Source organism: Pinus tabuliformis, chromosome 3_1, assembly GCF_031772625.1.
Source record: "Pinus tabuliformis cultivar Carrire ecotype Pingquan chromosome 3_1, CPIR1, whole genome shotgun sequence".
Taxonomy (NCBI): domain Eukaryota; kingdom Viridiplantae; phylum Streptophyta; class Pinopsida; order Pinales; family Pinaceae; genus Pinus; species Pinus tabuliformis.
The window spans coordinates 977666076-977673071 of NC_142301.1; positions in this window are offsets into that span (position 1 = coordinate 977666076).

The window sequence follows — 6996 nt, forward strand, 5'->3', positions numbered from 1 at the left end:
ATCGTTTCATTATAAGATATTTTGGTGATGCGATTCCTATCAAAGGATTTATAATTGCCAAATATTTTTAAGAAATGAAAAATTTTCCGCTCCAAATTTTCTTAGGATAGAAAAATGGTAAATCAGATAAATGGGGAATAAGGACATGAATTTGACCTTGAGAGTTTTATGGATGAACAGAGGATTCCATAATGTCTGGGAAGATGCGGGAGGACGTGTTACGATTGCCGTTACACCAAGATCGGCAGGTGTTATGATTGCCGTTACACCAAAACCCGAAGGTGTTAGGTGTTAGTAAACAGACACATCGCTGGTGTTAAGCACATGCCAATTATCCTTCTTGGATTATCCAATTCCCAACAATCTCCCCCTGGTGTTAAGCACATGCCAATTATCCTTCTTGGATTATCCAATTCCCAACAATCTCCCTACAATGCGAGCCAGGTGTGTTTCGAACTCGAGACCTTTGGCTCTGATACCACTTGTTGGAGTCACAATTGCCGTTAGGTGTTTGTAAACAGACACATCGCTGGTGTTAAGCACATGCCAATTATCCTTCTTCGATTATCCAATTCCCAACAATCTCCCCCTAGTGTTAAGCACATGCCAATTATCCTTCTTGGATTATCCAATTCCCAACAATCTCCCCCACAATGCGAGCCAGGTGTGTTTCGAACTCGAGACCTTTGGCTTTGATACCACTTGTTGGAGTCACAATTGCCGTTACACCAAAACCTGCAGGTGTTAGTAAACAGACACATCGCTAGTGTTAAGCACATGCCACGAAACACACAGGGAGCGTTGAATTATCCTTCTACACTGACATTAATGGGGAGAGTTGAATTATCCTTCTACACTACCATTAATGGGGAGCGTTGAATTATCCTTCTACACTGCCATTAACGTGGAGCGTTGGATTATCCAATTCCCAAACATGAGTTTGCATCATACATGATTTTGGTGAATTAAAGTATGGCCGATCCCTTCAGCACAAAAGTTACAGGGTGGAGGATTATTAGCTTTGTGTGCTAAAGGAAAGCCAAGTCATTTTGACAACAAAGGGTAAACTAAGTCGTATCAGTCATGGTGGCTTGCTCCATTGTTGGAATCGGGGTAGTGAAGTGTAAATCCACAAGAAGCACAGAGATCATCCCACTGTGGTATGATCCAAGAGTATGCGTTGCATCCTACACGCAGAACCCAAGCAAGTGTTCGAATGAGAAGAGTAAGAAATATGGTTTCCAATCAATTCAGTGGTGTATATATGGCCAGTTCTAGTATCTAGCACGAATTTGTGAAAAAGGAAATATTCCGCATATAATTGGTTCAAGAGGTCTCATATTGAGAAGGCAGAGCCTGAAGTGCTGGCCTTTTCCCAAAATTCCTTACAAATTTGCAGGGAAAGTTCATGTCGAGTTATTGGCGAGGAGGAATTGTGTTCTCTCTGATGTTTGCTAAAGGGTTCACTGTTGCTTGTCTGCAGTGTTGGAAATTGGATAGCCCTTTACTCATCAAACAATTCTTTTGACCTTTTGGATCTTCATACTTCTCATCAATTTCCCATCAAAGAACAACATTATGTTTAAAATTTTATCTTTCAAGAGATGTTTTGATTACAAATTAACCATTCACTATTAAAGTTTTGAGTAAAAAAATACCATTTTATAATACAATTCTGTTAAAAAATTCTAACCATTCACTATTAAAGTTTTGAGTAAAAAATGACCATTTTATAATACAATTCTGTTAAAAAATTTCACATATTTATCAGAGAAAAAAATAAAATAACCATAAAACACCAATGAGTTATTGATAATTAATAGTGATAACTTTTTTCAGATCAAAATTTCTCAATAACCAAATTGACAACAAATTAATTGTCAAAAATTTAAATAAAAGTATTTGATTATAAGTTTGGTTAAAAAACATTATACACAATATTTTTGGTATTTTTGACATTCATAGAAAACCATTTATTTTTTATTTAATTTACACACAACTATATTATTTTTCTATTTTTGTATACAACCATATTAATATTTGTACATCATTGCTATTGTCAATTCCAATTAGACACAATTAAGTATATTTCTTTATCTAAATTATCAAATTCCAACCTCGCAAAGGGCTAGTATAAAATCCCCACAAGCTAAAGAAAACAACTCTTTTTGAAAATAAAGTTTTATCCCATTACATAGTTTTAAAAAATAAAGTTTTATCTCATTACCCATGGTATGAAAAATACACCCTAAAACCATGGTGACAGGAATAAAATATTATTATAGAACATGTGATAGCTATAAATTATTTCATAGAACATGCATTCTTGGACCACAAATACAAATGATTAGTACATCTTTAACTTGTAGTCCAATGAAATAAGGCCAAAAAAATGTTAGTATACGACAAAGTTGATTAGATTATATTTTTTTATTTCCATTATATATTACAAGTTTGTAGATTCTCTAATAATTTGTGTCCCTCTTTCCCATATATATAATATTAAATCTATAGTCAATAACTGCTATATCCTTTTCCTCATCTTTCAAGGTATCATTACTCTCTACTTTGGGCATGGTTGTCATGTCACTTTCTTATAATTTATGTTTTCTCATGGTGCACATATTCTAATTTTCGTGTGAAATTATAGTCTTTTCATCCACTCCACTCCACTCCTAATATCTCATGCTTAAACTAACTTCCCTTTTTTTTTCTTTATTTTGTGTGCTAATTGCTTATCATTTTAAACTAACTTCCCTTTTTTATTTGTTTTGTGTGTTAATTTTTCATTATGTAGAGCACAAAACAAAGAAAGAAGGGAACTAGAAATTTTCAGTTTTTAATTATGCCTTTGATTAATATATTATTAGAGAGGAATTTACACCCAAAAAAATAGTTACCTTATTCTTACAAAATCTACCACATTCATTAACCTTAGAATTTTATATAAAATTTACACAATTATTTAGATATTAACTATACCTCAGTTTTGAAAATGAAAATTCAAAATACATTGAGATTTTCCCTTCCTTCTTTCTTATTGACATTTAAGTGAATGCTTTAGTCATACATTTTATCACCTATTATTATATATCCATGTAGTGTAATACATTCATCCATGTAATCTAACTAAAAATCAATCTTTTCCAAAATCTAATAAAAAGTCTAATTAACACGCAAAATTTTGCCAAAAACTAGTAGAGATTTTTGAGAATCTAACACTTAAAGCTCTTTAATTTGCAAAGTTCCTCTAATATTTTAAAATATTTTGAATCCATCTATACATTCAAAAGAACATTTTTCACCAAAAAAATATATATAGCATTTTTGGGAAAATACTATTTTATAAATTATATCTTACATATCTCATGAAAAACATTTTCACCAAAAAATATATATAACATTTTTGGGAAAATACTATTTTATATATTATACAGTAATTAAGTATGTGCTCAACTTGAAGTTTACACATGTCCTTTATAAACTTAAATAAAATAAAATATTCTCTAAATATAAAAGAAATGTGGGTTATAGTAAAAAACAAAAAAAATATGCTATGCATGTTTAATTAGTTGTCCATATCAACTAATATAATTAAATGTAAAGTAATTAGAAGTAAAAACATGTGAGTAATATGTTTAAACTTTATACTTTTCAAAAATATCTTAACAGTTACGTTAACGTCAATATCAACATCATATATATCTAAATATATGAAAAAAAAAGTTAAAAGAAAATATTTTAATGTTGTATATGATAAATATTCAATGTGGGTTATGAATAAAATATTTTAATATGAATTAATATTCACGTATAAGTCACTTATAGAGGATATGATCTTTTTTCAGAGCATTTTTCTAGTTAATTTTAATCAAAATCCTGTAGAGATTTAAAAAAACTTGAGTTGTTTAATCTGGGATTCAAGTGTGCCCCATGGGTTTTTCAAGGTATTGAATCCATTTATGAATTCAAAAATATATTTTAAACGACAAAAATCATGATCATTCTTGAGATTGTATCCTCTGATTCCAATGGAAAGGTCATTTCATCTATAAGTTAGACTATGCCCATAAAAATATATTAATAACAAAAAACTCATTTTAATGCACTCATGAAATGACTCAATGCATATGTTATGTAAAATATTTTATATATTTTTTTAAAAATATATTTTTATGTCATATAAGGTTATTGAAAAAAATAAGTTTTTACAGTTAAAACATTTGAAGTAGTTTCAGTATATTTAGGTATATGATTTTTTTATAAAAAACCAACAAAGGTTTTTTAGACGACAAGTTAAAGTTATGTAATCTCTATAGCATTCAAAAATAGTTAAACAATTAGAAGTTACATTAATTTTTGCATTTTATAGTAAATTTGCACTTGAAGAAAATTGATCCCTCTAAACTCATGTTAAATCCATACTTAAGATAGATCTATATTAGTTAATATTAAATAATAATTATTTATGAATAAAAATAAAAAATAAAAAATATTTTATTTTATCAACCTGTAAAATTATTGTTTTAATTTTTCATTTTCATTTAAAAATAAATAAATTATATTTTTTGGGTTTATATTCTCTAATTTCCAACCAATTAAAGGGAAAAAAAGTTTCCGAAACTATTCTCTCTATCATGTTAAAACACTAAACTATTCTCTCTATCATGTTAAAACACTAGGAAGTCAGGGTGATCATAAACAACATTGTTTGTAATGTCAATCTATAAATCCAACACAGATTTTAAAAATTCCTTGCAATCCTGGTATATTAATCCACTTGCAAACTCCACCTCCATTTGTTGCAGTGTGTGAGGAATTTGTTGGTGCATGTAAAGAACAAAGCCAATGACATCTTTGATGATGTGACAAATGTCAGGTGTTTCCACTGCTTTTTCTTTCGTTTGGATCTCCACGTTCATCTCTGCCATTTTCATGCACTTCTACCAATAAGTTACCGAGCCAACGCTCTTAGCACATGCCAAAACTAGAAGTAATTGCACTAACTATGAATCGCAAGAGATTTGATCATGTACAACTTTGGGTGTTTTGAGTACAAGTTAAGTTAGTCAAGTTGATTTAATTTGAGTTAAGTCCAACTAAATCATATTTTGTTTTAAGTTAAATTTACTGAAATTTACTGAGTATTTGCATGTTGAAATATTTTGGGCAAAAATTTTAAACACTCTCCATCAGATTTATGGTAATCGTCAAGTTTTGTGTAATCATTATTGTTTGCAATATATTTATATTATTTTGTACGGAAGAAAAATCACAAAATCCCTGGTGCCTTGAAAGTCAGTAAGAAAAGAGCCCAGTGAAAATGACCAACAATTTTAAAAAAAATTGCCTTGCAAAATTATTACACTCTTAAAAAATAAACAAATAAAATTGCACAAATTAGATGCAAAATTCGCACTTTGTTGGTCCAAAATGTGCAACGTTTGACGGAAATCAGGAAAATTAAGCAGTTTTACTGTGTCCGGGGTGCGCAAGACCTAATACCGTTTTTGAAGGCTCATAAATACTTAAAAAGCCCCCAGGTCAAATTCCATTTGAGCATTAAAAAGGCTTGAAAAGTTTTTAATTCAAAAGTGGTTGATTTATATTTATATGAAACACTTGTAACACGCCACACAAAAGTTTTTATAGTTTTTTGAAGACTTGTAAGGAGTGGAGCTTATTAATGTTTTTTTGTAATACTAAATATTTTTATAAAGCTGTGGTGGAAGGTATTTTAAAATGTTTTTATATTAAAGAGTTTATTTTTAAGGAGTTTGAATTTATAAAACTTTGAGATTCTGAGGTTTTTTATTAAAAAAAAAAAGTGTTTTATTATTTGAAGAGAATTTTTTTATTAATATGGTGTCAACAAATTTTGAGCTATAATTTTCACCGATTATAAGGAAGGATTATGATGTATGGGCTATTAAGATGGAGACTACGTTAAAGGCTCATGATGTTTGCGAATATGTCACTGATCGATTTCCAAAACCTAAATATGAAGCAACTAATTGAGCCCTTAGTAATTTAGAGAGAGAACAATGGAAGAAAGACAAAAAGAAGAATGCACAAGCATTGCAACTTATCCATCTAGGAGTGGACCGAGCAGTGTTCCAGAAAATTATGATCACGTCTTCAACAGAGATTGCACTGTAGACTTTGGCAACAAGCTATAAAGTTATGGCCAAAGTCAATATTGTTAACTTGAAAAATACTAGAAGCTATTTTGAAAGTTTCTAGATGAAGGAGACAAAGGACATTGATTCATTCATGAACCAAGTCATGGTTGTCGTAAATCAGTTACAAATTGATGGTGGTGATATTAAATATCAAATAGTGCTTGAGAAGGTCCTTAAATCTTTGTCCACCAAATTTTATGTTGTGGTAGCATCCATAGAAGAAGCCAAGGATTTGCAAACGTTAACAATTGATAAGTTGATGGATCACATCTATCCCATGAGGAAAGGATAGATAGAAATAAGGATTCCACTTTAGCAATCGATTTCAAAATTCAGGTTTCTTTTTCAAGAGACAAAGGTCGAGGTAGAGGATAAGGCAAAAGACATGGTTTTGAGAGAGATGTTAGAGAAGAAAAAAAACAAGAAAGTGGAAGCAACAACAAAAGCCTCAACAACAATCAAAGAGTTAACAAATCAAAGGTGAGATGTTATTATTGCAATAAATTTGGTCACTATGTTGATGATTGCAGGAAGAAGATAGTTGATCAAGGAAAGAAGAGATCTAATGTCATTATAAAGATATTGACTCCATGTTCCTATCTTTCCATACCTTGCATGAACCTTCTGATAATGTGTGGCTATTAGACAGTGGTTGTAGTAACCACTTGACAAGCAACAATAATTTGGTTGCAAATTTGGATCAATATGTGAAGATAAAGGTAAAGTTGGGCACTAACAAGACTGTGGATGTAGATGGAAAAGGAGTGGTCAACATTTTGATTGAGAAAGGGGAATTGAAGACAATCTCAAAGGT